We start from the raw sequence: 16,573 nt of genomic DNA, 5'->3' as shown, positions 1-16,573 counted from the left end.
GAAACTATTTTGTATGATACTGTAATGGAAATACAAGTTATGTATTTATGAAAGCTCATAGAACATACAACACAAAGAGTGAACCTAATATAAACTATAGATTTTAGTAATGATAATATATCAATATTGGCTCATCAATTATAATAAATATACCACACGAATGCAAGATATTACTGATACAGGAAACTGGCAGTGGGAATCATATGGAAACTGTACTTGCTGCATAAATTTCCCCCAAAAAACAGTATAATTACAAAATATAATATTAATGAAGACTCTATCATTAAAAAGAGGAAATAAGTCTTTAAATTCATTTAATTCTCCTTAGAACAGAAAGCTGACTGAGGTTCTGGTGAGAACAGCAGCTGTTACCTTGTCGTGTTAAAATTAACTCCAGACAGCTTTCTAATAACCTCTCATTTGGCTAGGCCTGAAACAATTGTATTCAGAGTAAATAAACAAGATTCTTCTACTACCAATCTCTGAAATTATCTTCCTTATCTGCAATTTACTTCAACTATAGGCTCTGGAAAACCTTTCCTTCTTTTAGACTAAAAATGCAAGTAATTGAATTAAATTTTTTTTAATGTTTTTAATGTTTTTTAATGTTCCTAAGACTTAATCCTCTTCTACCTTGTTAAATGATAGCCCTCTCTGCTAGTCTACTACCCAAAAGAATTCCTAATTCCATCTCTGTTCCCACAAAACTTTGTTCTTACCTCTAGAGATACATTGTCACACTGCATGTCAGTCATGTGAATACTTACCTGGCCTATCCCCTACACCAGGGGTCCCTGGTACCAGTCTGTGGCCTGTTAGGAACCAGGCTGCACAGTAGGAGGTGAGCAGTGGGCTAAAGAGCATAGCTTCATTTGTATTTACAGCTGCTCCCCATCACTCACATTACCTCCTGGGCTCCGCCCCCTGACAGATTAGTGGCAGCATTAGATTCTCATAGGAATGCAAACGCTATTGTGAACGGCACATGCCAGGGATCTAGGTTGCACGCCTCCTGTGAGAATCTAATGCCTCATGATCTGCCACTGTCTCACATCATCCCCAGATGGGACCATCTAGTTGCAGAAAAACAAGCTCAGGGCTCCCACTGATTCTACATTATAATGAGCTGCAAAAATTATTTCATTATAGACCACAATGTAGTAATAATAATAGAAATAAAATGCACAATAAATGTAACATGCTTCAATCATCCTGAAACCATCCCAGCCACCACACCTGCCATTTGGAAAAACTGTCTTCCACAAAACTAGTCCCTCATACCAAACAGGTTGGGGACTGCTGCCCTACACCATGAGCCCCTAAAGATAGGGACTATACCACAGTCATTTTATACTAAGACCTCACTCCTAGAAGGCACCACCAATTGGGATGTTTTGGATGTAAGAGACAGACACCTAACTCAGATGAACTAGCTAACCTGCCAGGAAAGTGAACAGGAGATGCTGGGTTTAAGCACTGCTGAATTGCAGGTCAAAATATACACACACACACACACACACACACACACACACACATATATGTCTGTGTATTTGTGTGTGTGTCCCTTCTCTCCCCTTCCTCTCAATCGCTTTTCCTCCATCTCCCTGCTTTGATTTCTCCTGTGTTGTCTTAATTTTCAGTAAGGTTTTCCCTAAGTCATAGCAAAAACTGCCACTAGCAGCTCCAGCTTAACAAACTCACAGAAGGCAAAACTTCTTCAATAGCTGCAACGAGAATACTATGGCCCCTCCAAAGACAGTTGTGACCCTTTAGTCCGTTTTCATGCTGTACCTGAGACTGGGCAATTTACAAAAGAAAGAGGTTTAATGGACTTACAGTTCCACGTGGCTGGGGAAGCCTCACAATCATGGTGGAAGGCAAGGAGGAGCTAGTCATGTCTTGCATGGATGGCCGCAGGCAAAAAAAGAGAGAGCTTGTATGGGGAAACTCCCGTTTTTAAAACCATCAGATCTCATGAGACTCATTCTCTATCACAAGAACAGCACAAGAAAAGCCCGCTCCCATAATTCAATCACCTCCCACCAGGCCCCTCCCATGACATGTGGGAACGGTGGGAGTTACAATTCAAGATGAGATTTGGGTGGGGACACAGCCAAACCATATCACTGGCCAAGCTTATGTTACATGCCCATAACTGAGCCAGCAGGGTCACCTCCTCTAACTACATAGGGTGAAAATGAGGCAAGGGCAATTGCCCAGGGAAAATCTGGATGATTTATTAAAAGATGGAGGAAAAGGATGCTGGGCAGACAAAGTCAACAGACATTCACTACTTCACAGATTCTGAAAGACTGTGACTCACTCCTTTCTAGGGAGTATTTATCAGCTGCTTATGTAGGAAGCTGACTTACCCACTGAATGTCCAATAGAAATGGTCTGCAATGTCTGTCCCTGTACAATACATGTTTTCAAAATGATTGATTTTCACTTTTCTACCTCATATGGGGTTATCCATGCTGTTTCATTCTCCTGGCCCACAGTGAGAGCATTTTGCATTTATTTAAACACCTATGTTTTTCAGGACATTTCTCTTCCCCTGTCATATATAAGTATCTTAATGCCAAATGCACACACTGCAGAAGATGAATGTGTTGGTGGCTTTTGTTTGGGGAAAGATTAGAGTATATAAAATCTGGCCAAGCAGACCGGAGGCTCACAGCCAGAATTATCCCAGCAGAAATGGCAGGTCTCCATGCCCCACCCTTCAAAGTTCAAAAACACAAATGAATGCAAGTCTTTGAAACTACAAATGCAACTCCATGAGGCTGGACGCCTCTTTTTCCCCAAAATAAAGCCAAGACCATTGAGGTTGGCATAGGTGGCTTCTGGTTGTGGCTTCTTCCAATATTTGTGCCAAGGTCCTCCTCTCTTCTGAGAGGAAAGGAAGATAAGAAAGAGGATGGGACAAAGGAGAGGAAAAGGAAGAGAAGGAAAGGAAGACAACATGACACTATACACAAAAGGCCATCGCATATATCTGCCATTTACACATGCTGGAACTCTCATAAATAACTGAAAATAATCATTTGGGGTGGTCTCCAAAATGCGCATGGAAGGAACAAAACAACTTTTTCCTATCGGGCCCAATCCACTTTATCCAGCCTCTCTTACTTATACCAACCTGATTTTGCTTAAATTATTGTCAGCCTCAGCTTTTCACAGGAGCTTTCTTTTATGGATTTTCCATCCAGCAAATGTTTCTGTTCCACGGCTGGGCAGATCCGACCACAGCATGCTTGGCTACAAACCGCAGCAGCTCACCCACAGCAACTCCAAACCTGGGGAGGCAAAGGCCAGAAGCCATTATAAGGACTCAAAGTCACCAACTTTCTCTCTCTCAGGGCACGTATTTGGCAGGATAACCTCAAAAACATTCCCAATATTCAAACTCATTATAAACAGAGACAACAGCTTACAAGGTATCCTAAAGACAAGTGTGGGCTATTCTGAGAGGAGGACTGAAATATTTAATCATTTATTGAAAAGGTTTGGCCTAGTGATCATGCTCTGTTTGTGGGAAACTGAAAAGCCAGATGTTTTAATTAACCATGGAAAACACAAGCTACAACTAAAATTTCATGAACACACTGATCTGCCCCGTGGAAAACCACAGGAATGTTCTGGCAGGGCTCAGTCTAAATTCTTGGGACACAGAGGGCTGGAATCATTCCCCTTAGGAACTCAAACAGAAAATTAAATTGCTCAATATGCTTTAAAAAGTAAAGCGAAACCCAGATTTAATCTCAAATATAAAACATTACAGGACTTCAAAGGGCACCACAAAAAGACACAGAAGTGGGGGCTACAAAAAAATTCTAATGTGATTCAGGATTTAGAATATATTTACATTGCAATGTGAATGGTGTAACAGAAAATTTTATAGATTACATAATCCAAAGGGGAAAGGAATAATCTTTCATTTCCTAATAGAGGAAATTATATATGAAACCAATATTCAACAAGTAAATCATAAATATTATCAAACGTATAATATAACTGGGCAAAAGGAATCCCTTAACTATCCTGCTGCCAAACACGTGGCCTAGCTCACAGGCGCTACCATGCTTTAGCTAGAGGAATCAGGGCTTCCAGAAAAACAGTGTTGATATAACGTATGCTCACTGATGGCACAGCTAGAAATTCTGGCACAGAAAACTCAATGAGGGAATCTTATGAAAGCAATTAGTGAACAATAAGAGCTAATAGATTAAGAAGTCTTCATTTGTTAATTATAGTAACAGTTATGACAACATCTGTATATGCCAAATATTGAAAGCCTATTCAAGAGGGGACAGGACAAATGTTATTTTCAGATACTGGGCCCACAGTTCTATTTCTGTAAATCAAAACAGTCCTTGTCACAAGTGTGCCAAGCATAATATTACATTAATCTCTACCTTCAATTGAAACCTCAGTCCCAAAAATCATCTCAAAAGGAACACAGCAGGAAAAAAGCAAGATATCAAGTTATATATGTATGGTATGGTCCCAATTTTGTTCTACAAACTGAGTACATACAATCTAAAGACACCTAAGGGTGAACAACAGCACTTTTGGGTTATGTACTGGGAAGCTATTTGTATTTTCTTTCTGGTATTTTCCAAATTTTCTACAATTAACATGTATTGCCTGTAGAATTAAGAGCATTTTTAAATAAGGGGTTTAAGACTGCAGGAATACAAATCAGATATGGGGTATCTATGCTATATTAGTCTGATCTTTGGTCTTTCTCTTATCTGAATAGAGTTAACAAATGAAGAAGTATTTATCTGATCACAGAAGTTCTTAATTTACACATTCAAAACTCAAGTATCCAGTAACACTTCCAGGGATGAACAACACTTTCCTAGAAATAAAAAATTCTTTTCTACTCTGCAAACTTGTCACAGACAGAGAACCATAGTTGTTTCCCTCCCTTACCTATCACATCCAAACTTCTCTATCACTGGCCAGGCCATAAAACTGTCACTTAGTTAAAAGAACGGGCTGGGCAAGGTGGCTCACAGCCTGTCATCCCAGCACTCCCGGAGGCTGAGGCCAGAGGATCACTTGAGCCCAGGCGTTCAAGACCAGCCTGGGCAACAAAGAGAGGCCTTGTCTCTACAAAAATTTAAAAAATCAGCCGGACATGTTGGCACATGCCTATGGGCCCAGCTATTTAGGAAGCTGAGGTGGGAAGGTCACTACAGCCCGGGAAGTCAGGGCTGCAGTGAGCCATGATCACGTTACAATACTCCAGTCTGGGAGACAGAGTGAGACCTTATCTCAAATACATAAATTAAATAAATAAGTAAGTAAAAGAATGTCTCCTGGTGTTACCTTCTCACAGGAGCAGGGCCTTTAATGACCCCGGCACACTTATTTCTGATGCTCTTAGCATCCTGAAAAACACAAGACACAATGGCAGAATCTTTACACTAGGGGCCTTGGCAACCCATTGCTCCAAGAAGCCCATGCCCAGAGAGGTAAAATGTCTTTCCCTCACAGCCACACAGCCAGCAAAGCAGGAATGAGAGTCCAGATCACTTGCCTCCACTTTGACCAAGTGCTCTTTCCACCACTATGACATTTCAGCACGCACTCATGGAAATAAAATTTGTACAAATCGTGTGCAGGTATTAAATTCATATTAGCAAAACCAGAAGAATGAGACAGAAATTTATTCTACCAAAAATGAAATGTATGCAGGAGAAAAAGTGAAGACTCAATCCTAGGCTAAAAAAGACAAGGCTCTGCCTAGAACATGCTCAACTGAAGAAACAATGAGTGCACTGTGCTTGGGCGCAGGTGTCCTGAACAGAAACTGCCTGTCATACCGAAAGCTTTCTGGTCCTAGCACTGGCCCTGTTGGTAACACTACAGTCCCACCGCTCAAAGAAGAACAAAAGGCTTTCAACAAGATAAAACTACACCTGCACCAAGCCACCTGTGAGAGACAGGAAAGATGCATGCACCAGTGTTAGAAATAATAAATAAGTGTCTGAAGGCATCAAGTACAGCCTATTACTTCCAAAATTACCCAAGTCTTAAGGGAAAGACATTAGGGGTTTCAAAAATTAAGAGATGCCAGACACGGTGACTCATACCTGTAATCCCAGCACTTTGGGAGGCCAAGACGAGAGGATTGCTTGAGCCCAGGAGTTCGAGATCAGCCTGGGCAACATAGTGAGACCCTATCTCTACAAAAAATTTTAAAAATTAGTCCAGGCACAGTGACTCATGCTGTAATCCTAGCACTTTGGGAGGCTGAAGCTGGCAGATAACTTGAGGCCGGGAGTTCAAGACCAGCCTGGCCAACATGGCAAAACCCTGTCTCTACTAAAAATACAAAAATTAGCTAGGCATGTGGCACATGCCTGTAATTCCAGCTACTCAGGTGGCTGAGGCAGGAAAATCGCTTGAATCCAGGAGGAGAAGATTACAGTGAGCTAAGACAGTACCACTATACTCCAGCCTGGACAACAGAGTGAGACTGTCTCAAAAAAAAAAAAAAAAAAATTGCTGGGCATGGTGGCACATGCCTGTGGTCCAGCTATTCAGGAGGCTGAAGTGGGAGGACTGCTTGATCCTGGGCGGTTGAGGCTGCAGTGAGCTGAGATCTCACCACTGCACTCCAACCTGGGCAAGAGAGCAAGACCCTGTTACAGAAAAAGAAATAAAGAAAATAATACAGTCACTAATAATTAAAATAATCCTAATCCGTCATCTCTTATGTCCACACAGCCTTGGAGAAAGAGCAGGCCTTTTTTCTGTTTTCTTTAAGATTATTTCTTTGAAACATTGCTTACTTCCACTTTTTGCACAGCATCTACCTATGGTGTCCACGCCACACTAATCAGAAACCCAGGAGTCTCACAAAATGGGAATAGCCTGAAAAGCCAGGGGAGAGAGGACAGATGGCAATGACAAACTCAGAAACAATCCCTGAAAGGTCTTTATTGAGCTCCCTTCTCGTCATCCTTTCCCGACTGTGCATCAGGGCAACAAAGGCATGAGCTGTGAGGCTGCTCATAAAGCCGCGGCCTGGGCTGATGTGATCTGGCTTTGTGAGAGCCCGAACAAACACAATGGCTCTGTCCCGCCTCAACTGAGAAGTCAGGCGCTGGGGGAAAAAACAAAATGCTTTTTCTCCACCCAAAACCACTTCTCAAATCTCTAACATATATTCCCGTGGCTGGATCCTGAAGGCAACACAATGTCAGCAGTTTATTTATTCCCTTCGATGCCTCAGTTCTAATAGTAAACATTAATGTCCGCAGCAGGCAAACGGAATCAGGGTCTTGTTGGTATTTCACAATGAAATCACAGCTTTGTTGTGAGTATTGTTCCAGTAACACCTTAAAGTCATTTGTAAGATAATGAGGGTAAGTTTAAATGTAGCAGTCTGATAAAATAACCTGTAACCCAAGAATCACAAAGTAGATTAAAGCTTGAAGTCACTAAATTATCTTTCTCAATAGAAGACTAAACAAAAATGAGAACTGGATTTGATTCACAGATTGTGAAATCCTTTTTTTACTCAAAACCTTGGTCATATGTCAGTTGGTCTTTGGCTTCAGTGAATGGCTCTGGCAAAATGTGCACCCAGACACTGACACCATTTGAGGATCTTCAGTGTTTGGCCAGAATTTTTTTTTTTTTTTTTTTTTTTTTTTTTTGAGACGGAGTTTTGCTCATCTCCCAGACTGGAGTGCAGTGGCGCAATCTCAGTTCACTGCAACCTCCGCCTCCTGGGTTCAAGCGATTCTCCTGCCTCAGCCACCCAAGTAGCTGGGATTACAGATGCCCGCCAACACACCTGGTTAATTTTGTATTTTTAGTAAAGACAGTTTTCACCATGTTGGCCAGGCTGGTCTCAAACTCCTGACCTCAGGTGATCCACCTGCCTCAGCCTTTTTTGTTTTTTCTTTTTTCTTTTTTTTTTTTTTTTGAGACGGAGTCTCGCTTTGTCGCCCAGGCTGCAGTGCAGTGGCACAATGTCGGCTCACTGCAAGCTCCGTCTCCCGGGTTCACGCCATTCTCTTGCCTCAGCCTCCTGAGTAGCTGGGACTACAGGCACCCGCCACCACGCCCAGCTAATTTTTTGTATTTTTAGTAGAGACAGGGTTTCACCATGATCTTGATCTCCTGACCTTGTGATCCGCCCGCCTCGGCCTCCCAAAGTGCTAGAATTATAGGTGTGAGCCACCGCGCCCAGCCTTTTTTGTTTTTTCTAATGTCACAGGGAAGGTCTCTTCTTCCCAAGCCTGATTCCAGAATGACCAGGCAGACAAGGCAAGAAGGAACACACTGGAGCCCACTCCTCTCGGGGCTGTGAAAATCTGTTTTATTTTGGGAACCATTGATTTACTGCATTAATTTACTTAAAAAAAAAAAGTACTGGAATATTTTTAGTATAAAACTTAGATTTACAGTATTGATAAATTTACACGTTAAAACGTCTGGGAAAAAAGAATATAAATTGTTTGAAAGAATGAGGGCTCGTTAAAAATTTTTTTTTCAAAAAGAATCTATCACAGGTAACCAAAAAGGAACTGCTATGAAAACCCAAACTGGCATCCAACAAAGTCTGTGACTGATGACAATAGGGCAGTTTGGAAAAGGGTTCATGTAGTAACTTTCCCTGTAGGATTTCAACTAGGCGAAGGGGAATATTAATTAATTAATAGGTTCACTAATGTTTTTAAAGCGGTTCTGAAACAAGGGATGAAGAAATCAACAGATTTAGAGGTTGTGGTTCCAGGTCTGCTACTTATGACCCGAGGATAACTAACAGCCTCTTTAGCCTCTCTTCCATCATCTATAAAACTAGGATGATACTATCGGCCAACCTCATGGGGCTGTCAACCGTTCAAACTGAGTACGAAAGCATTATCGAAACTATGGAGCACTATATATTCATCCAATAAATATTTACTAAGAAACCACTATGCTGCTAGACGTGGCATTACGGATACAACTATGAACACTAAGCCACAGCTCTTTCTGCACGGACTGACTCTAAGGGAAGCTGTGATCTGTGGGAAGGCTCAGGGGGCTAAAGGAACACGCAGGCAGCACATACTTGGAATTCCAGACAAACACCAGGTATTGTGACGTTCCCAATACTTCTGGAAGGAAGTTTACCAGTGAAAAGTGATAGTGTCCTTTTTAATTTGGGCTGCTTGTTAGCTCATTCATTTAGTACATTTTTTTAGCGAGCAATCACTATGTATCAGGTACCATGCTAGGTGATGGAGATTTGGCACTAAAAAAATTTTCTGCTTTAATAGGGCTGATATTTTGGTCATTCTTCATCCACAGGAAATATAAAATACATATAGGAAATAGGAACAAGCAGCAACGCTATGTCTGCTTCAATACAATGATTTTTTTTAACCAAAGTATCCATGCAAAAGTGTTAAAAGGAATATTCTAACTAATCTGCATATAGTAAAAAATTTTCTTATTTTAATCTCCAGGCCACATTTTACAGTATACCAAATAACTACCACCATATGAAGGGTGCTCTAAGGTTTGAGGGATACAATTTATGTGTTTTGGCACAGAATGGAACACTCGCAGACACTTTTTGTTACCCCAAGAAAAAAGAACACATGCTGAAATTCATCCAGTAATAATCCCAGTTTTAACAAGGGGAATATCAATTATTTTAGAAGTATTTCCTGTAGTCATTATTTTAAAGAGTCAAAAAATAAAATTGAATTATTTTAGAAACTAAACTCAAGTTCAACTTTAACAGGCCAAAAGTCTGCCTTAGCAAAGTTTCTTTTCGAAAAAAAAAAATCTGTTTTATTTAATTAAAAGTCCTCAGAACTAAGCTGTGCAGGACATGTCAGCCCTGCTGTACAAAAAATTCAATATGGGATAGAGGGGAAAGGGCTGAGGAAAGGGGGGAGAGAGAAAGAGAAGGGAAGGCACAGACATGAAGATCTACACATTAATCTCTAATAATCTGAAAATCCATGCACTCAACAATACTAAAAGCCAATGTTCAAAATATTGCATAGCAAGGATGATTATCCAGGTAGAAGTGACCAAGATGTTACCCAACTCCAGAGCAAGGGTTCCCAAACCTGGGTGATATGATTTGACTGTGTCCCCACCCAAATCTCATCTTGAATTGTAGCTCTCATAATCCCCATGTGTCATGGGAGGGACCCAGTGGCAGGTAATTGAATCATGGGGGCAAGTTTTTCCCATGCTGTTCTCATGATAGTGAGTAAGTCTCACAAGATCTGATGGTTTTATAAAGAGCAATTCCCCTGCACACACGCTCTTGCCTGACACGATGTAAGACGTGCCTTTGCTCCTCCTTTGCTTTCCACCATGACTGTGAGGTCTCCCCAGCCATGTGGAACTGTGAGTCCATTAATCTCCTATAAATTACCCAGTCTCAGGTATTTCTTCATACTAGTATGAAAATGGACTAATACACTGGGGTTCTTACATAAAATACAAAGCTCAAGTACTCTGCATCATTTTTCAACTGTTCCCAGATGATGCTAATACAGCCATGGTTGGGAACCACTGATTTACTGTATTTACTTAATGAGAAAAAGCACTGGAATATTTTTATTATAATAATGGGCAACTGTTTTTGCTAAGTGCTTTTCACTAATCTTCACACCCATCCTGAGGTAGGAAGTGTTATTATGCCTTCTTTTAAAAGGAGAAACTTGAGCATGAAAAGGTCAAATGACTTGACTGGTGTTACACAGCTTTTAAATCAAGGGCCTGGGATTTTAATCCATGTCTTATCTGTCTTTTATTTTCTTAGCATTCTGATCTGGTGAACTTTAGCAAGCTAACAGTCTTTCTTCCACTCTAGTCTAAGGAAGTTATATATGACTACTCATCTTATTAATACACCATAGGCATTAACGTTTTCCGAACTTAAATCCCCAAATTTACCAATAAATTGTGCAACTCAAGAGGATGCGAAAAACATGCATTAAGTGTTGTCTATTTAGAGCATTGGGGAAGTAGCAAGTTAGGTGTATAGTTATTTTGATTACCTTCCAACTTAAGATTAGTAAAAGGCATGCTTGCAGTCTTAGGGAATAAATGTTCCTTCATCAAAACTAGACTACCTAGAAAGAAGCTGGAAACAGTGAAGTCCAGATCATTAGGAATTATTGCCAAACCTAACACCTTTTCACAATTCCATGCTGTCATTAGTGCCACTCCTTCTATCTATACTGCCCTGCCCTACTACTCTGATATGTCAATTCTTCATTCCTCAAGGTCCAGTCCAAATATTACTGCCTTCATGAAGCCTTCCCCAATATAGTGACAGAAATAATTCCCGAAGGCTCTGCAATTTTCATTGCTTCTCCTATCATACATAACAGGCTGATGTTCATTTCAGTAACACATATGCCTTATCCTGAAAGAACTTCTACAACATCTCACCTCCTCACCGTTTTTTGTTTGTTTTTGTTTTTTGAGACAGTCTCATTCTGTTGTCCAGGCTGGAGTGCAATGCTGTGATCTCAGCTTACTGCAACCTCCACCTCCTGGGTTCAAGCGATTCTCTTGCCTCAGCCTCCTGAGTAGCTGGGACTACAGGCACCCACCATCATGCCAGGCTAATTTTTGTATTTCTGGAGGGATGCGGTTTCACTATTTGGCCAGGTTGGTCTTGAACTCCTGACCTCAGGTGATCCGCCTGCCTTGGCCTCTCAAAGTGCTGGCCCAGATCTCTCCCAATCTACCGCACCACAACTCCTGGACTTCTATGCCCCTAACATTCTAACTCCATACTGCATCCATGCTCAAGAGACACATTTTACATTTTCATATAGGTAATCTTGAGGTGTGTCTTATTTTTTTTTTAATGGCATCTTAAAGATATGGGGCAATGCTTTTCTTAAAATTGTTAACATATAATGGTGGCTCTTACAAAGATACCATCTTATAGTCAACGCATTGCAGAGACTATCTTAGTGCATCTTCCCTTCCGCTGCTCTACAACAGTGCTATTCAACAGAACTTTCTTCAATTATGGAAATGTTCCATATTTGTATTGTTCAATACAGTAGCCACTAGGCACACGTGCCTTGAAATGCAGCTAACTAGCATGACTGAGGAGCTAAATTTTTAACTTTATTTAATTTTAATTATTGAGATTTAAATACATATTTACCAATTTATTTCTTCATCACTCCTTTTGGCATCTCAGCCCTTCCTCCTGGAATCTCTCCTTCCTGAAGTATATCCTTTAAGAAGTTTCTTAGAAAAGATCTTCTGTGGTAAAATCAGGTTTAGGTTTTTCTGAAAGCATATTTTGCTTTTTCCTTGAATGACAGCTTTTTTGACATACAATCAATATTTTCACATTTTGAAGATATTTTTCCACTAATTTCCAGCTTCCATTGTTGCTGTTGGGAAGTCAGCACTCAGTCTGATAAACAATCTGCCTTTTTTTCTGGCTGTTCTTAAAGATGGTCTTATTTTCTTTTTAAGTTAATTAAAGTTTCTTTATGTCTAGTATGAATTTTTTTATTTATATGTTGTGCTTCCTTTATCTGCCCATAAATTACTTAGATTTAAGGAACACTGGCCATTTATGTCATTCATAAACTCTCTCTGGAAATTATCTATACATTAGATCTTCAAATAGTACTCCTGACCATTTGCTCTTACTATCTTTCTGGGACTCAGAAGAGATCTCATCATGACCGTTATATCCTCCAACTACTTTCATGTTTTTCTTCTCCCTTACGTTGCTTTCTGGTTAATTTCTTCAAACTTTTTTTTCTAGTTCATTTTTCTAGTTCACCCATTTCTAATCTAATTTATTTAGTTTTTATTTCAACAGTTCTAATATTTCCTTAGGTCTTGGTTTTCCAAATCTGCCTGGTCAATTTTGCACTTAGTTGTGATTACATGTTTTCTTTCTTAAAACGTTTCATATCTAGTAATTTTATATTCTGTATCAGATAATTCTAATATCTAAAGTCCTTAGGGTTCTAAATCTATTGTTTTTCACTTCTTTTTTTTTTTTTTTTTTTTTGAGATAGAGTCTCACTCTGTCGCCCAGGCTGGAGTGCAGAGATGCAAGCTTTGCCTCCTGGGTTCACGTCATTCTCCTGCCCCAGCCTCCTGAGTAGCTGGGACTACAGGTGCCCGCCACCACGCCCAGCTAATTTTTTTGTATTTTTAGTAGCGATGGGGTTTCACCGTGTTAGCCAGGATGGCATTGATCTCCTGACCTCGTGATCTGCCCACCTCGGCCTCCCAAAGTGCTGGGATTACAGGCGTGAGCCGCCACGCCCAGCCTTCACTTGTTTCTGATGACTTGCACTCCTGATGGCTTGTTTTCTTGTAGGACTGGAGATCTTTGATTCTGAATGCTGATTTAGTTGATGTTAGGAAAATCCTAAGGTCTAAAGTGAAGATGCCTTCTGCCTGAAAGGATCTGCACTTGCTTCTGCCAGAAGCCAAAGGGCATTATCTTCCTAGAGCCACTTTAGCTCCTCTCACAAATAAGTACTGGGGGAATGCAGGCTCTTATATCTTGCCACTGACCCAAGCCTTAGTCTCTAACCACAGTGGTGATATTATAGGTGGAGTATTCCTTATCTACCATGCTTGGGACCAGACTGTTTTGGATTTCAGACATTTTCAAATTTTGGAATATTATATAGAATATATACTGGTTGTGCCTTCCTAATCCAAAAATCATGAGCATTTTCCTTTGAGTTTCATGTCAGTGCCCAAAAAGCTTCAAATTTTGGAGTATTTTCAATTTTAGATTTTCAGATTAGGGATGTTCAACCTGTAGCATTTGCTCTTCAGGTAACCTATCTTTTGTATTGGCTTACACATAAAGCTTGGGTTTTACCTTACCCTTTGAAGCTTGGTTGATCTACTTGAAGTGACAGACTTTGGAGATGTCTTAATTCTTGTGGTCTCAGAAGTACATTAAAAAATGTTTTATCCAGAATATAATGCTTTAGTGGAAAAGTGTGTTATTCAGTCTACCATATTGAATGGTAATAAGAAGTATTAGTCTCAAACTAATCATCTTCTCCCAAAACCTACTTTTCCTCCTTTGTTACACATTTTGCTAAATGGCACCATTCACTCTCACCCAAATCTGCAACCCAAAATTACAGGTACCAGTGACCCTTCTCTTTCCTCTACTATCTCATCTGTAACTAGGCAACAAGTCCTGAAATCTTACTGATCAAAAGTAGGCTTCCATTTATGTTTCTGATCTTGGCACCTAGTAGTACAATCTTAATCTTCAAGGCCAAGTCAAGATAAATGAGGCAGAATTAAAACCTAAATCCTGCATTCTTGCTAAATGAAGGAGCTTTAATACAAAGGAAGCACAGAATACAGGAAAATGGAGGAATTGAGTTTCATGCAGATCTAAAAAGAACTGGCACTCCAGCTGTCAGAAACATAATCACATTTTCGAGGAGGGGTTTAATTTTAGTGAAACAAAATATCTGTCATGATAAATTAATATTAATTTGAATTTTATTGGTTTTGTAGTTTTGTTTGAATTTGCTCTACAAATCTGTCACTGCTTTACAGTTAAGTAAGAGCTAGAAGCATAAAGAGTTTATACCTAGTTTATATTGAAGCTCCTTCATAATAAGAATATTTATTACTGAGGATTTGTGAGAAATTTTTCCTTTAAATAAAGAGGTCCATAAATTACTGAGATTTAAGAAACAATGCTCTTTATATACTTCACCACCCTTGATACATTTATCATTCTCTCCATAAATGAATGGAGAGAAATGGAACACAATTGCACATGCAAGAAATCATTTGCTAACCTCCAACTTCTCCTCAGTTCTCCAGCTGTTTGAATTATATCCATTACTGATTAACCTTTCGAAGCAGCAGGCCTTGTTTTTTTCCTCCAATAGAGATGGCTTCTAATAAGAAATATGACTGGAAATACTGCTCTGCCCAGCTCCTACCATTATACCTGCTTCTACTGGAATTTATAAAATAACACAAATGTACCTGGCAATAGTACAACAAATCAAATGTGTCCAACAAAGGATGGTCCTTGCCTTAAGGAAGTCCATTTCCTGGTTGCATTTCCATAACCAGGAATTTTGGGAAATATGGCATTGTTTTTCTGAATGAGCAAAGAAACTACCAATCATTTCTTTTAAACTTCTATATTTTTATTCTCTACGGACTGTAAACTTTCACATCTTCATTTTAAAAGTCCTGTGCCATAATTTCACCCTACAATTCCTGTCTCCCTGAAATGTGTAAAACCAAGCTGTAGCCCAACCCTCTCAGGCACACTTTATCAGGATCTCTTGAGATTATGTAACCTAGACCACAGTCACTTATACTGGTTCAGAATAAACCTCTTTAGACATTTTGGCAGAATTTGGATTTTTCCATTACCAATATTTCCCCAAATTCAGTGTGTTTTGGTCCCAAAACTGATTAAAAATTACCTTGTGTTTTAAAAGTCCTATGCCAAGATAAAACTTTCTCTCTCCAACATACATGCTCACCTGTCAACATGTATGTTTCTCCTCCCACAAGGTCCAACTCAATCAGAACCAAAAGGGAGATCACAGCATATCCATGCAATCCCTGGCTGGACAAAGGGGGCACCCTGGGGCCTGGAGTTACACAGCTGACTGGCAGAGGTCAGTACCCAGTTCTACCCAGTGTGGCCACCCGATGCAACTCTGTGACTCATTTTAAATCATAAGTAGTTTGAACAAACACTTAAAATTAATGGGTTTGGTCATCATTAAAGTTTATTTTTAAACGTCAAGTAATTTGACATTTTACTAACAATAACTCGAGGATATCCACAGTGTATGAAACACCAACTCTTGTTTCAATAAGTCTAATGAAAGTTTCTCAAATTCTGAAACCTAATTCCAGGATTCTTATTTGGAACTGTTTTTTTGTTTTTGTTTTTGTTTTTTTAAAATCAGAGTACATTAACTCCGGGGGAAAATGCGATTATCTTCTGATTCAGAAACAGAACATTCTACTGATAGTTTTAAAATAACATAGTGACCGCAGGTAACTGTAATTCAGCAATTCTCAAATTCAGATTCTGGGTCAGGGCACAAGATTATGCATCTTTAACAAGCACAACTGATTCTAATGCTGATGGTCTAGAGGAAACTTGATGGGAAACTCTGATCCATTCAACACTTTTTAAAAGTAAACTTTAGTACTATTTCTAACTAGTCAAGAAAATAAAGAAGGAAGGAGAAAGGAGGACAAATAAGAGAGACTCCAAAAGACATACTACCCAGACAGACTACTCAGACAGACGAGACAGTCAGTCAAGCAGACATGGTGCTACCCGTCAAGCATGCAGGAAAGCAGCTTTCATGGAATAACATTCCTAAACTCTTGCCTAATAAATTATGCTGAGAGCTGCTGCTAAGAATTTTTTAAACCAACTCAAAGCAGAAATGGAGCTATTCACCCAACCAACAGGTGAAATCAAGTCACAGACTAGTATAGGGTTTGGCAGATTTCAGGACCTCCAGAAATATCCGTTTAATTAAGAAGCAACTCCAGCTCTAGCTAGAAA

The 16,573-nt window shown here is 39.8% G+C and overlaps 1 protein-coding gene across 14 annotated transcripts in view; it reads right to left on the bottom strand.

The window, feature by feature from the left end:
• Positions 1 to 16,573, bottom strand: part of APBB2 (amyloid beta precursor protein binding family B member 2) — a 402,192-nt gene that overhangs the window by 326,817 nt on the left and 58,802 nt on the right. For all 14 annotated transcript variants that reach the window (XM_031664637.1, XM_031664627.1, XM_031664630.1 and 11 more), the window contains exon 2: positions 3,143 to 3,299. The gene's annotated coding sequence lies outside the window, so the exon portion shown is untranslated. The remainder of the gene's footprint in view (positions 1 to 3,142; positions 3,300 to 16,573) is intronic.

Source organism: Papio anubis, chromosome 3, assembly GCF_008728515.1.
Source record: "Papio anubis isolate 15944 chromosome 3, Panubis1.0, whole genome shotgun sequence".
NCBI classification, from domain to species: domain Eukaryota; kingdom Metazoa; phylum Chordata; class Mammalia; order Primates; family Cercopithecidae; genus Papio; species Papio anubis.
Note: the sequence above shows the minus strand (reverse complement) of the source record. Positions and strands in the feature narration are given on the sequence as shown.